The 16,326-nt window shown below is 37.8% G+C and overlaps 1 pseudogene; it reads right to left on the minus strand.

Annotated features, from left to right (window-relative positions):
* Positions 1-9,539: 9,539 nt before the first annotated feature.
* On the minus strand, positions 9,540-14,012 carry LOC104439460 (annotated as a pseudogene).
* Between the last annotated feature and the right edge of the window lie 2,314 nt (positions 14,013-16,326).

Genomic DNA, 16,326 nt, shown 5'->3' on the forward strand with positions numbered 1-16,326 from the left:
TTGTTTCCTATAACAGAAAAGAAATAGAAAACAATTTGGCGACGTTAGCTAATTATTTTATTCCAATTGACCAGGAAATATATTTGAAATATAAAAAAATCAAAAATATCTACTTATTTATTTTGAGAATAGAAATGTTATCAAACACATCCTAAACTTTTTGTGTCCATTGTTTTAGTTAGTGGAATAAGAGCCCATTAAAGACAGCGCCACAAAATCTCAAGCCACAAACAAATGGACTTCACTACTGACTACCAATCATCGTGTCGATTCATCATATATATTCCAGCCGTACGCTCCATCTAGCAAGCATCACACATGTAACACCAAAACATGTGCAGAACAAGGAGCCAAACAGGAGAGAAAAAAGAAGGGCGGGACATACGGCCATATACTGGAAACTCAGAAAAATGAACTCAAAATGAATCAATCAAAGACGGATGTTGCGATTTAAAAATGAAATGGTCATCAAAATGTTTTAAATCAGGAGACGTTCCCCAGACAATAACAGAGCTTCATTTAGACATTTCTTCAAACACCCGGTGTGCAGTGCATCGAGGAGAAGTAACTGACCGTTCTACGCCCGAACTCGGATCTAGACCCGTGGCGCCAAAGAAATCAACTCCGTTGGACATGGAACACCCAAGAACCGGAGAAACCAAGCCCAGGTCGTCCTTTAAACGGAACGAGGCGGAGCTGAAGGGGCTCGTGTGGGTGACCATTTAACGAGGAAGTCCCTACCCGGCTCGGAGACGACGACTAGTGGGCGAGTTCGAGGCGAACCGCGGCTCTGGCCGGCTCCAAGCCAAGATCCTTGGGAAAGAGCGACTCAAACTAAACAACCAAAGAGCACTCGCGAGATGCGGGCAACGACTTAACGGAGATACGACACCCAAAACGCCAAGAGCCCCCTACCGAGATGGTGACAATGGAAATAGAAGACCATGTTCATTCCATACACGAAAACGGGATGAACCGTGATCTCACATCTTTTGACCCCGTCAAGCCCCGAGATCATTGGAAGACAGCACTGACGACGACGGCAGCAAGAGGCGTAACCTTGAGCAAGGACCGTCGGAAATGATTGTCTTCACCCTCTCAGTCTCTCCCTTTAAAGAGCAACCAAACAGCGATTCTCCTCCTCGAGGTCGACGCCCCCGTCCTCTCTGTTGGTCACTTCCCCGACAAAAATTCTCGCTCAACGATCGCCGCCGCCGCTGCAATGTTGTCTCTGCTGTACGAGCGTCCTTCCTTGCTCGTCTCCTCGAGCGTGAAGAAACAGCAACTTGGACACCTATCAATCGGTCTCAAGGGCGGGTGGCCATGTACATTCACATCCACAAATTTGCAGGAGAAAGGTACGGCTTGCAATCAATGAATTCCAGAGTTCACACAGCCAACAAGACAGGCAAGGCGGGTGCCGCATATCCAACTGCAAATCAGTATCCAGTTCATTTTCTCAGCTCCCTTTCCTAAAAATGGCTTGGTACTTCATCAGCGGCAGCTCAAGATTGTTGGTAAAATATGTCTTCGAAATTGGGTACTACAATGAAATCGGATCGAGTAAAACAACTCGGACTTTGAGGCGTGATATCACTTTCTTTAAGGATTTATTTGCCCCACAACGTTGCTAATGGTCACCGGCAAAAATCCTCCAGGACACAACAAAGTCTCGGATGAGAATACTAAATAGCAATTTTAGTATTTCTCCAGGGTCTCTCTAAGAAACAATTGAAAAAATTGGCTGCTGTTTTTCAGAAAGAGGACTCGAAAATGACAACACTTTTCTTTCCGAAAATGACAAGTATATATATGAAACAAGATTGCAGCTCTTCGCGAAAATTACGAACAAACACGTCTTTAGAAAATTGTTCGGATAAACCAATGTGACTCTTCGAAAGAAATCGAATAACGAACAATTGCAATCCTTCGGAAAATTAAAACCGAATAAATAATTTTCCAAAGGTTGTCTTGAAAGGACACAAACAAAATTCGGAATTTAAAAAAAAAAAATAGAATTTCGAATTTTCATTTATATTTCATTTCCGAAATTCTCAAATTAAAAGGCAACCTTTGAACTAAAAATAATAATAATAAAAATAAAAAATAATAATAAATAGCAAGGGATTAATGCTAATTAAATCGCTAAGTGCTAAGTGCGCCAAATAATCGCGCACCCGCACGCGGGTATGGTGGGGTCTAGCCCCACCTAATCACTCCTTTAACTACAAAAGGAAATCCCACATTAATAAACTGACATTCCTACTCCCACATTTTCTATGTGGGACAAAGTAAAAAGCACTCATTTTGTTTTAACAAACAAACAATCCCCCACTTTGTTTGTAAAACAAAGATTTCAAAATAAAATTTTAAAAACCATACAGCCAAAGTTTAAGTAAGATTAATATACATACATAAATGTCTCTTTTGAGTTAAACCTTTACTTAGTGCAAGTATATCAAAGCTCTATCAAAGTGACAAGTAGCTCGGCTTTAAACTTGTACTTTTATGTAATTGAACCGGACATACCACACATACACTAACCTCGTGTTTCAGCGAGAATTTCTATATTACTCCGCACTATTATGTCATTGTGCTTGATCCTGTTTCATGAGCTCTCTAGAAAGCAACCCTCACTTTCGTAAGAAGCGGCATCACTTCTAAGCTCATATAGGTGAAGTATCTATCATGTGTTTCTGTTACTATCAACACACTACAAACTTGTATCATACTTCATTAAGAATTCAATTCAGCCTACAAAACGTAACAGACAATACTGACTTATCATATCAGGGCTATGTCAGTATTAAACAATCACATTCAATAACTTGTTATTACCCATTAAACCTTGTAACTAGTGATGTTCTAGAAAAAAGTCGGGTTACCATTATTGGTGATTTCAATTAAAGGGTTTCATCCCCATTTCTTGTGAGGTCGTTATTACCATATGTCTTGGTAAAGCCTTCGTCAAAGGATCGGCAAGACTTTTACTTGACCTCACATAGACAATTGTTATGGTACCATCTTTAATCAATTGTCTCACATATTCATGTCTTAGACTAATGTGTCTAGACTTACCATTATAGGTGCTACTATTGGCTCTTGCCAAAGTGGCCTGACTATCACAGTGGATAGAGATAGGAGGCATAGGACTAGGCCATAATTTGATATCCAACAACAAATTTCTAATCCACTCAGCCTCTTTCCCAGTTGCCGCCAAAGCAATAAATTCAGATTCCATTGTTGAGTGAGTTATACATGTCTGTTTCTTGCTCGCCCAAGATATAGCACCTCCAGCTAGTGTGAAGATCCATCCAGAAGTGGAACGCTCATCTCCCACACTTGTAATCCAACTAGCATTGGTGTATCCTTCTAATACAGCCGGATAATTACTGTAGAACAATCCTAAATTTTTAGTTCTCTTAAGATAACCAAAAATTCTAGCAATAGCTCTCCAATGTTCTGTACTTGGATTACTTGTATACCTACTCAACTTGCATACAGAATAAGCAATATCGGGTCTAGTACAATGCATCGCATACACATACATTAAAGACCCTATAGCACTTGCATATTCTAGTTGTGCCACCGTTCTACCAGTATTATAATTTAATTTAATACTAGAATCAAATGGAGTACTTATTTCTTTAAAACCAAGATGTTGAAATTTATTTAATAATTTTTCAACATAACTACATTGGCTTAAAGAATAACCCCCACTATTTTTCTTAACTTTAATATCTAAGATAGTATCTACTTCACCCAAATCCTTCATTTTAAACATGGAAGTTAGATACTTCTTAGTTTCATTAACTCAGTCATATTCGTTCCAAAGATAAGCATATCATCAACATACAAGCACACTAAGACACCATAGTCTTTAGTGAATTTAGAGTATATACATCTATCGGCACTATTATTGATGAAACCATTTGACAATATGATCGAATTAAACTTTTCATGCCACTGCTTAGGAGCTTGCTTAAGTCCATAAAGAGACTTAATCAATTTACATACTTTTCTTTCATTTCCAGGAAGAACAAAACCCTCCGGTTGTTCCATGTAAATCTCCTCATTTAAGTCTCCATTTAAGAAAGTAGTTTTAACATCCATTTGATGAACACAAAGATCATAAATGGAAGCTAGAGCAAAAAGAACCCGAATGGAAGTTATACGTGCAACAGGAGCATATGTATCAAAATAATCTATTCCTTCTTTTTGTCTATATCCTTTAACTACAATCCTAGCTTTAAAAGCTTGAATAGAACCATCAAAATGTTATTTTCTTCTAAAAACCCATTTTCATCCAATAGGTTTTGATCCTTTTGGTAAATCTACTAATACCCAAGTATTATTGGACATAATTGAGTCCATTTCATCATTCACAGCTTCTTTCCAAAAGAAGCATCTCTAGAAGACATAGCATCATCAAAGCTTCCAGGATCATCTTCTAAATTTAACACTAAAGGGTATTTATTTACCACATTATTATCTACATCTCCTTCAACAAGAAAAACATGAGTAATAAAATCAGGACCTAAGTCTTTTATTTTCCTAACTCTAGTACTTCTCCTTAATTCAATCATGTCTTTAGAATTCGTTTCTTTCTCTTGAAAATCACTTTGAGTTTCAATAGATCTTGAATTATTTTCAATCATTTCAGAACTTGTAAAACATTTATTCTCAAAGAATTCTACGTCTCTCGATTCTACTATGACATTAGACTCTAAATCAAGAAGCCTATAAGCTTTACTATTTTCAGCATACCCTACGAAAACACTTTTGATAGCTCTAGGACCGAGCTTTGTTCTCTTAGGATCTGGAGCTCGGTAGTACACTAAACACCCCCACACTTTAAGATATGACAAATTTGGCTTTCTACCTTTCCATATTTCATAAGGGGTTATGTCATTTTTCTTGGAAGGTATTCTATTATGAATATAGCATGCAGTAAGTAATGCTTCTCCCCAAAGATTAATTGGTAGCTTTGAATTTGAAAGCATACAATTAACCATTTCTCCAAGAGATCGATTTTTCCTCTCAGCTAAACCATTTTGTTGTGGAGTATATGGTGCTGAAGCTTGATGAATAATACCATGTTCTTCACAAAATGAAGAGAATTCATTTAAGAAATATTCTCCACCTCTATCTGATCGTAGAACTTTGATTTTCTTTTCTAATTGATTCTCTACTTCAGCTTTATATTTCTTAAACATGGTAAATGTTTCATCCTTCAATCTCATGAGATAAACATATAAGAACCTACTACAATCATCCATAAAGGTAATAAAATACCTTTTACCTCCACGTGTTAGCATACCATTAAATTCACATATATCACTATGAACCAAATCCAATAAATTCGAATTTCTTTTAACACTAGGAAATGGCTTCTTAGTAAGTTTTGACTTAGCACATATTTCACATTTATCAAATTCGCCATTAAAATTTATCAAGTCTAATTTTCTCATGTTCTTCAAATAACGAATATTTATATGTGTCAACCTACTATGCCATAAAATTGAAGACTTGACAATATAAGCAGAACTAGAAATATTATTATTAATACTCAGTTGATACATGCCATCATTGGCATAACCCTTCCCAACAAACAGCCCATTTTTCGAGAGGATAACCTTGTTGGATTCAAACAAAACCCGAAACCCCCTCTTACAAAGTAAATCAATAGAAACTAGGTTCTTCCTAATTTCGGGTATAAATAACACATTAAGAAGAATTATCTTCTTTCCAGAAGTGAAGTCTATCTCCACCATGCCTTTTCTAGCAACCTTTGCAAGAGCATTATTCGCCATCAGGACCTCTTGAACATTTGAGTCAACAATCTCTTCAAATTGCTTGAACATGTATTTGTCCTTGCACACATGAACAGTTGCTCCAGAATCTATCCACCAACCGGATTGGACAGTGGTAGAATTAATTTCAGAAACCATAGCCATCGCATCATTTATTTCAGAAATTTCCATGTTCGAAATCATGGCTACATAATTTTCTTCAACCAGATTTGCATCTGCTTTCACCACCAGAATGTTCATGTCATTTGAAATGCTCTTACGGTGAATGCAATCCTTGGCGTAGTGTCCCTGTTTGCCACATACAAAACAACAACCCTTTTGCTTCTTTTGTGTTCTCTTGAATTTATGCCCCCCGCTTTTTACTTTGAAGTTCTGGCCGAGTTTCCATTTTTTATCCACAAAATTCACCTTGGAATTGTACAAAATAGAATTATCGCGTAAACGTGACTCTTCCTCAATGCGAAGATGTTTCTGTATTTGCTCCAAAGTAAAGTCCTCCGACTTGTGAATCAACCTTTTTCCATAGTCTTTCCAACTTGGAGGCAATTTTGCAATAATTGCTCCAACTTGAAAAGCTTCTGGAATATCAATCTTGAGAACACAAATCTTATTCACAATCACTTGCAATTCATGGACTTGTTCTAGCAAGGGCTTAGTATCAATAAACTTGAAATCAAAATACTTTGCAATTAGATATTTGTTGGTACCTTGCTCCTCCGCTTTGTACTTGAATTCCAGTGCATTCCAAATTTCTCTGGCTGGCTTCATTTCAGTGAATAAGTCGTACAGACGATCGGAGAGTGTGTTCAGAATGTGTCATTGACAAAGTAATTCATCCTCCGCGCGTTTCTTCTTTTCCTTATTAACCCTCTCAATGGCTTCCGCACTTGACTGTCCTCCATCGAAAGTAGGCTTAGGATCTTCTATAGGCGCCAAGTTAGGATCCAGAATGTAGGAGAACTTTAGAGCAGTGAGTAAGAACATCATCTTGTCCCTCCAGCGAGCAAAATTGTTCCTATCGAACCAGTCTAGTTTGACCATATCTTGATTCATAACTTTGATTGTCTCCGACTCCATTATAGCAAAATAAATCCTTAAAATTGTTGGTAAAATATGTCTTCGAAATTGGGTAGTACAATGAAATCGGATCGAGTAAAACAACTCGGACTTTGAGGCGTAATATCACTTTCTTTAAGGATTTATTTGCCCCACAACGTTGCTAATGGTCACCGGCAAAAATCCTCCAGGATACAACAAAGTCTCGGATGAGAATACTAAATAGCAATTTTAGTATTTCTCTAGGGTCTCTCTAAGAAACAATCGAAAAAATTGACTGCTGTTTTTCAGAAAGATGACTCGAAAATGACAACACTTTTCTTTCCGAAAATGACAAGTATATATATGAAACAGTGTTGCAGCTCTTCGCGAAAATTGCGAACAAACACGTCTTTAGAAAATTGTTCGGATAAACCAATGCGACTCTTCGAAAGAAGTCGAATAACGAACAATTGCAATCCTTCGGAAAATTAAAACCGAATAAGTAATTTTCCAAAGGTTGTCTTGAAAGGACACAAACAAAATTCGAATTTTTTTTTTAAAAATAGAATTTCGAATTTTCATTTATATTTCATTTCCGAAATTCTCAAATTAAAAGGCAACCTTTGAACTAAAAAATAATAATAATAAAAATAAATAATAATAATAAATAGCAAGGGATTAATGCTAATTAAATCGCGGGCATGCTAAGTGCGCCAAATAATCGCGCACCCGCACGTGGGTATGGTGGGGTCTAGCCCCACCTAATCACTCCTTTAACTACAAAAAGGAAATCCCACATTAATAAATTGACCTTCCTGCTGCCACATTTTCTATGTGGGACAAAGTAAAAAGCACTCATTTTGTTTTAACAAACAAAATTCCAACAAAGATAAGGTGGAATACAGATTTATAAGAACGGAAGGATGCTGAATATTCCAAAGTGGGAAAACCCACCATTTGAGAGTCTGTTAATGATGCATAACTACGATGATCGCTGCACATAAGCCCCTCCCATAATGAAATGACGAAGACTCTGAGTTCAATACGCAACCTTTGAGTTTGTGTATTGAGAATATATCCATATTCATGTTCAGATCGTAGGACTTAGTAAATACCTCATAGTATAATCAGATGATATTATTGGCGGCCTGAGTAACGGGGACATGCTTAGCAATCGGTTTAAACACACACCAAGAGCACCTTCACTTCCTTGACAACACATGCAGCTAACGTATTCTCTCTCTGTTCATTCACTCTCTGCCCACAACCTCACCCTTGCACGTAATTTTTCACTTCCTCCATGTTTTGCTTTTGACTCTCGATTTTGTGCCTCAGGAGAATTTCAACTTCGATGTCTTCAGGGGAATACCACATGGCTTTTCTTTCCAATCTTCTGGTTCGAACCGCATGGCAGATCCCATGTGATGCTCAATTTAGGTTCTTGGTAATGATTCTGGGGGTCAAATTTTGGAGCTGAGGAAAGTCGACCACATGACATTGCAGCTGAATTCTCGTCATGTTGTCTTTTGTCGGCTGAAGACCCCATATCTCTTCCTGCTGCAGGTCTCATTTGTTTTGTTGGCAGCATGCTCTGCTCTCTATTTTACTCGGGCAGTTTCCCTGATTTTATGTCCCCTTTGCTTTACTTTTTTTTGTTTGTTGGGAAAAATAGATTCCTAGGAAACTAATCCCATTTTAGAAGATGTACAATATACCTGAGTAATCTAAACTGCAAGAACAAGCTCTAGTTTTTTTCGAAAATATGTAAAAACGACCTTTTGGCAACAATTTATATTTTCTTAATAGGGAAGAGGAGAGGAAAGTATATTCCTGAGAAAAAAATATATATCACAATGATTATTACAAAGAATTCTTAAATTACATGAGTATCCTCCTTGTCATCAAAGATTTCATTAAGGTACTTGGGGAGAGGAGAGCAAATATTCTGAAAAAGGGGAACTTCTCTTCTTATCTTTTCACACAAGAATCTATGCACGTTAAAATTGTCTGTATATCCCATAATGATATATTATATATGATTGAATTTGAGACTATTTAATCATACATAAAAGGTACTTTTTTTCTTCTAACTGTAGAAGAGGACACAATAATTATTTTCAATACGGGAAAGAGACCAATTAAAATTGATGGTTAAAGATGATCATCATTTCGCTTGTAAGGTCAATGAGATTAAAGCCAACTAAGCTTAGCCTAGTTGGTCAGTATTTCATATTAAGGAGAGAAAGGGGCTTATTCCACCATTTTCTTAACGTCGTGTGTCGATACATATTTAGTCCGAACTTATCCAGTGTTAGGGGTAGATGCCCTCCTGGCACTGCAGGAGGAGCTTATTTGGGATGGCGCAGGTAAAGTTAAACGAGATTTGAAAATGGTAAAGAAATTTGGAGCAAAACTCTAAGTAAATTTTTGATTTAGGGAGGCAGCTTTTTATTGGCCAACTAAATGTTGGGCCAAACAACATCTGCAAATGCCAATAGTACAACATAAACGAAGACTGGAATCACAACCCTGTAGCGTCTCACTATGGAGACAAAGCACCCACTGAAAATCGATGCATTTATTTTTATTTTTTAGCAATTTGTACTTATTCTTCTCCTCCATTAGACGGAACATCTTCAAAGCTAAAACACGACAAACGGGAATTATTAAATGAGTGTGTTCAGCTTGCTAAAACTTCAACCTAGAGCCGTGCAACTTCTCTTCCATGACACTGTCTATTCTCTCCCCCATCTCCACACTCATGTAATTCACCCAATCTTCGATCCGACCTCGCCTCTCCTGAAGAACGACTTGTTCTCTGCTCCAGTCCAAAGGCTCCCGCTCTTGTTCACCTCCAACGTGCTCAAATTGTCGAAGCTACACATCCTCAGTGTTCCCTCCACAATCCCGCCTCTCAGCTCTTCTTCACTGAATGGACACCCCACGAAATCAGCCAATCTCCTCACATGAACACATGGGTCCTCTTTCATCTCCTCATACTTCATGAAGAACACCTTCTCGGGCATCTCCAAGCTCATCTTGTGGTAGCCCAGCACATGGTCCCAGTAAGGTCCGTACATGCTCAACCCTTGACAAAACTTGTCGAGGCACTCAGGGAGAGGAGTCTGGCCGCCGTTCTCTTTGAGCATCATTTTCTTGGTGAAGTGCCATAGCGAGATGAAGTTGTCCTTAGGGTTCCTACACAGGTAAACTAGCTTACACTTGGAGTCCCTCACGGACTGTGGAAGTGAGGAATAAGTTACGTGGGTGGCAAGGAGCCTCGGGGATGAGAAAGTAGCGTGATCAGGATCTTCTTGTTGGAGATAGAGCTGGAACTCCAAGTAGGGCACGAGGTTGTGGGGGTTTCGGGTTAGGAGGGGGTGGCATCGTTCTGAGTTGGGGTCGAAGTACTTGGCACGGTTCAAAAGAGCAAAGAGGATGGCCTTTAGCCAGGTGGTACCAGATTTCGGGCTGGTGACGAGGATGATATCAGAGTTGTGAGCTTGGAAGTGTTTTTGACAAGCTAGGACGCCGTCGAATAGCCAAGAGGGGAACCAAAAGCCCTAGTACAAGATTAGAGAGGGGTTGTCCCAACCTTTATCCGAAGGGAGAGAGGAGATCGGGTCTGTGCATGCTTGAGAGGGTTGTGAGGATTGCATCTTCGTGGTGGTGGTGGTGGTGATGGAGGAGGAGGTGCGGCGTTAGAGCGAAGGATTACTCTCGCTAGCCAGCTATAGGGTTCAGTGAGCCAAGGGTGGGTTGATGTTTCGCGTCACAAGGACCTTAAATAGAGGCTTCTCGCATGAGAAATATCGTTCTTTGGGATGAAGTCTGGAACTCAAACGAAAAACTTTCCTGATGATGGTATTGGGCGTCCCTTATAATTTTTACATTAATTGTTGTCTGATTACATCTCTCTATAAACAAGTTTGAATTCGACACTTTATTGCTCCTAGCATTATTAATGCTTCCATATAGCTGTCACGGCCCTTTTTCTGACTCAATCTTTAGGAAAGGAATTAGTTTAGAGATAATGTCCAAAAGGTGGGCTTACGGCCTTTAATGGGGCACGGGCTCTTCGAAACTTTTACCTTAGGATATGTTGGATTAATTTTAAGGTTCAATTAACCCTAAACGATTTTATGTGAGTTGGGAGTCATTATTAACTTATTATGATTAGCTAGAAATCAAGTGAGATAGGCAAATAGAGTTTACTAGGTCCAAAGATTTGATTACAATAATAATTATTATTAGTGCCCTTTTGGTACCTCTAACTTGATTGATCATTCATCTAAGTGACCAAACAGTCGTAATTACCCATTACAAATCCTAAAGGCCATCCAAACCACTAAGTGTTCATGCAATTGTTTTTAGGAGTTTATTATGATCCTAAAGTTTGTCCTGACCATTCTAAAAAGCGAGAGAACAACCAATGTAATAAAAGTGCAGGAATTAACACCCAAGTATTGAAAAGTTTAAGTGAAGTACAAGAAAGAAATCCTGATACTTTGGATAAAGAATATACATGGCTTTGTTCTAAGCTCCAAGATATGATTCCCATGAGCTTGACCCGATACCAAGTCAAGCAAAAATATACATGGCTTTGTTCTTAAGCCCCAAGACATGATCCCATGAGCTTGAGGCTAGAGACTAGACTAATCAACTAAATTAAGGTGAGCATAGTATTCTACTCCTTTTATTTGATAAAAGTTCTAGAATAGACCATGCTACCCATTTCATTGATGAAGTTTTCTAAGTCCAAGTTGACTTTTTTTTTATTTTCTAGTTAAACTTATTTTGGTTAGGTCTAGCATTAATTCCTAAATTTATTAACTAAACTAGACTAATCGATTCTAAGCTAAACTAGCAAGGCCCAAGCAAATTGCCACCAAAGACCACCACTCCTATCTCTCGGCCACCGGTCTTCATCGTTAACCTCTTCTTTTTGTTTCATGCAATTACTCAATCCATTGGCAAGTTCACTCAATCCACACATTAGCTGATCCCCATGAACTAAGAGGCTAGAGATTAGACTAATCTAAACTGGATTAAGGTGAGCCTAATATTCTACTCATTTTATTTAATGAATTTTTAAAACTAGACTATGCTACCCATTTCATTGATGAAGTGATGCTAAGTCCAAGTTGACCTCTTATTTTCTAGTTGGACTTATTCTGGTTAGGTCCTAGCATTAATTCCTAAGTTTGTTAACTAAACTGACCTAATTCATTAATTCCTAATGTCGCCCACTTCTAGCTCAAATGATTACTAAGCCCCATTTGCAAATCCTCAAATGGTGCGCTAGGTCACTTAATGCATGATTAAGATCTAATCACACTTTTCTAACTACCCTTCCAAAGAACATTTATAGATAGGTACTGAAAGCAATCACTTTTCAATTCGGTCACAAACAAGGTCAAATAAACACGCATTAAAGTTAATTAGCCTTATAAACCACGAAATCAGTTAATTGACCAAAAGGTCTTCTCCGTATTACCCCTGATTCTTACCTTCTAAATTTTAATTTGATTAAAAGTCTTAACGAACTCCAAATCAAGTGATTCCAACTCTAAATTAACTATTAGGATATCCTCTTCAACTTTCATTAAGATCACTTCTTTTAATTCTAGCCCAAATAATATAGAAAATTCGATTTAACGTGACTGCTCAAAATTTTGCCTGTTTCGACCGGTTCTTTTAAAATTTGGGAAAAATATTAATCGACCACTAAATGATGCAAAATTTGACAAACATATAGCTCATTGCATTCTTAACAACTTTAATATTTTAAATTTTGTAAAATAGCCCTCAAACTATATGAAATTACACAATCTTCCCTGAGGACACTCAGTGTTAGTTTTTTAGGCCAAATCCGAATTTGACCTTGTTCCATTAAATTTACCAACTTATCCTAGGTAAAATTTAATGAAATTTTGGATATATTCATTTCAAGACATCTCCTACAACTTTCATGTTTTGAGATTTTATAAAACAGTCCTCCAACTATTTATTATTTGCAAAACAAAATTTGTCAATCTAAGACTTATTTTTCAAATCTAACACATGATTATTACGACGATTTGGACTTGATTTCACAGCCTTAATGATTTTCAAATTTCATGAAATTTATATGAGATTAAAGCTAAGAATCTCTATTACAATTCTCAAGAAGACAATTTTCTAATTCTTCACTGATTTTTCCATAAAAATCATTGAACACCGGAAGGTCAAAATGGCTTCGTATTTTCCAGAAAATATTCAAACCTTCAACTCAATCAACACATGATCCTAAACATTGAAAGTTGGTTTCTTAATTTTGTTTTACTTTTCAAAATCCATTTATGACCCATGTTTAATTTTTACTTGAACCATACATGACCCATTAAACTAAGAGTTATAGTATGGGGCTATGACCCATTTTGATAGCTCTACTTGTCCCACATCGAAAAGATATAAGTGCGCATATAGATTATATTTGGCACTAATCAATGACAGCAACAACAACAACAATAATCATAATCATAATCATAAAAAACAACCAAGTGTCCTAATGAAATAATACAACTGTTCAAAAAGAAGTTATAATTTTGAAATTTTATTTTTTTGGTTGCGGTTGTTTTAAAAATTGTATCTGTTCAAACATAACTGCTTAACCTTTAGAAAATTGTGTCTGTTCAAATATATCTTCTTGTCTTTTACGATTAATTACTCAACCCGTTTGTTCAATACTTATCTTCTTCTTTCATTTTCACTTTTCCAAAAGAGAAATATAGTCATTTGTTATGATTATTTCCCTTTGAGAGTTTCCGGAGAAATATCAGAATTGTTATTTGGAAATCTCATTTGAGACTGATGATTTTATTTATTTGTATGATGATGGGCTTAAGGCCTATCCGCCTATGTTAGGCCTAAAAGCCCGGCCCGCAAGATAAGGGCCCATGGATGAAGGGTTGAGATATGAAGAGGTGTTACGTTGAGGGGATGTGTCTTTTAGAGAAGACGTATTTAAGGGTAGAAAAGAAAAAGAGAACGCACTTTTGGATGTACGTACGTTTCTTTCCTTTTCTCCCCCTCCCAAAACTAAAGTAAGTTTTCTCCCCCTTGAACCAATAGTACGCTTCTTGGCAAACCAGGATCAGATTCTTCCTCGAACTTCAACATTGGTGTTTAATCTGTGGACAATAAGGTACGCTCAATTTCGTGGTGTGTTTTTGATCGGTGATACATGTTCTTCCTAGGCTCGTCTTCCGCATTCGTTTTAGGGATTCGATTTAGTGTCGAATCCGTTTTGGAGAATCAGTAATTCCCAATAGAGACTTTGTTCCATGTTGGAGTATTTTTATCAATAACCATTTGCAATGTTGTGGGACAAATAATTTCTTAAAGAAAGCGTCGCCATGCCTCAAAGTCTGATTCCAAATCTTCCCATTCCAACTATATTAATAATTTTCCCAACACATGGTTGAGGAGAATTTACTTCAAATAGATAGAAATCTTCATACAAAGAGCTATGTAAACACTCCTTGTACCTGCAATTTGACGAACCCCTACCAGCATCACAATGGCAAAAAACTTGAATGCTTTTCCGCTGAAATTAGTCTTGTATTCTCACGCCCATCCCTGTCATGCCATTATCACTTTCCGAATCACGAACACCAGCGAAAAACAATGCACAGAGAACTCGATAAAAAGAAGTTTCAGAGAGTGAAAGTCCGAACATACAACATTTTTGTCGATACTTATTAGTTGATTTACTTCTTTTTTAAAATATCACGTTATTTAAGTGTCATATAAATATTAAAACCTTAACAAATAGACAAGAAAACAAATTTCTCTTGAGAATGGAGATCCTTTCAAATTATGAGTGCAATTTACTGCAATGAGAGGTTGACATATAGACAAGGCGTCTTTGAGTGATCATATCTAATTTTATTATTTTCCTCTCTTTTCTTCCCTTTTCTTATTTCCCAATTTGCTCCTCCTCCACCGTGGTCGCCAACCCTGCCTAATCACTTAAACTGCCCCACCCTCCTCCTTTCCTACTCCCGAATTATAAGTATATAACATTGCTCATTTACCGCAGTGAGAGGTTGACAAATAAAATAGGATCTTTTAACTGAATATAACTATCTTATTCTTTTCCTTTTTCCTTTTTCTTATTTCCCGATTTGCCCTCCTCCACCGCTGTCACCCACCCACGCGACCCCGGCCGTGACCCCATAATAGACGTCGCTATCTTTTTCCGGTAGGTGACAGAGTGAGAGAGCGTCTTCGGCAATGACGATGGAGGCCTTGTGTGATGGCAGCAGAGAACGAGCAGCACCAGATATGTGGCGTGGGGGTTGAGGGGAGCATGATGGTGGCGGAGGGAATGTGAAAGAGACAGATATCAGGGTTAGGATTTTTGAGTAAATTCTTTGATGTTGTGTTGCTTTTTGGTCATTTTAGGTAATTGAATAAGAAAAGGATCTCTGTGCTTTCCCCATAACAGAGGCTTAAAAATGAAGCTCTCAGCCTTTCTTTTCTCTCCATAACACTCTTTTAACGGATTTAATTAGGAACAATGATCCAGGAGATGATTTTCTCCCTCTTTTATTTCCTTTCTTTCTTAATGCTGTTTCAGTACTTTCTTGCACGTTATGGTGGGGGTAGCTGTGCTAAGCTCTTTTATTTTATTTTATTTTTCTTCGTTACATCCAATACTGCGCTTTGATTAGGATGCACCGCGTCAGCTATCTACTACATCGAACACCGTTTCCCTAAGTTACTACGGACATAAATTAATCCAAACACATTCACATGGAGCACAACAAGGCTAAGACTAGGGACCTCAAGAGACCATTTAAATGGGGATCATAATCCTTCTTAAAAAGCTTGTTTTGATGATCTATGTAGTGCATAGCACGTAGAGTGAGTAGTATTATTACTATTCCTTTAAGATCGAAGGAAATTCCCACATTAACTTGATGAGTTTACTCGAGTCCTCGAAATCATGAGCTTGAGACTAGAAATGCAAATGTTTAGCTTAGTGTCATGGGCCGATCGATTGGAATCATGACTGCGTGGTGACTCGGGCTATTTTGGATCGCCCAAGCCAAGCCTTGCTCGATCAATTGCACAACTAGCTCGCACACCCAAATCGTTGAGAGAGAAAGTCTAGAGAGAGGAGCTCTAGAAAGAAAGGAGCTTTGTATTGCTGAAAGGATTGGATGATTACAAATGAAGGAGGACACCCCTTCTTATAGTCGAGGGCCTCGGCTTACAACCATTGATTTAGAATTTAACCGGCGGACGAGATCACACTGCCTCAACTACCGACATAAATGCCAACTACTAGTTACCGACATAAATAGAGATAGTCTTCTAGAATCAGGCGTAATAATGGTGTCACCCGCCCTTCGAAACTTTGGGGAGAAGACTTGATGGGAATCCGAGTGAAAGCAGGAGGTCCTCCACGGATGAGTCACAGTTGTCC

The sequence above is a fragment of the Eucalyptus grandis genome, chromosome 3 (genome assembly GCF_016545825.1).
Source record: "Eucalyptus grandis isolate ANBG69807.140 chromosome 3, ASM1654582v1, whole genome shotgun sequence".
Taxonomy (NCBI): Eukaryota; Viridiplantae; Streptophyta; class Magnoliopsida; order Myrtales; family Myrtaceae; genus Eucalyptus; species Eucalyptus grandis.